The following is a 341-nucleotide window of genomic DNA, read 5'->3' as shown; positions in this document are numbered from 1 at the left end:
TACAAATACACACGGAACTGCTGCGTAATAATTATCACAGAACCCTGGCTGAACATCACGGATGGCAGCTAGCAGCTAACAGGGCGAGCTAGCTACCGGAAGGATAAAAACAAGGGTTGGTGAATTTGAACAATGTCTTGAGTTGAAAACACATATTGTTGTCACGTTGTGCCCATTCTTGTTGCACAGACATTTTAATTGCATTTTGTGTCTGTTAAGTGACACAAAGGTACTCTAAAACTTGCCTCGACAACTGCCGTTTTAGCTCAGTGGAAGCTCGTGCACTTAGCTGCAGATACTCCGTGTTGCCTGCACCAATTTGATTCAGGTTTTTTTTCAAT

Source organism: Etheostoma spectabile, chromosome 7 (assembly GCF_008692095.1).
Source record: "Etheostoma spectabile isolate EspeVRDwgs_2016 chromosome 7, UIUC_Espe_1.0, whole genome shotgun sequence".
Classification (NCBI taxonomy): Eukaryota; Metazoa; Chordata; class Actinopteri; order Perciformes; family Percidae; genus Etheostoma; species Etheostoma spectabile.
Note: the sequence above shows the minus strand (reverse complement) of the source record.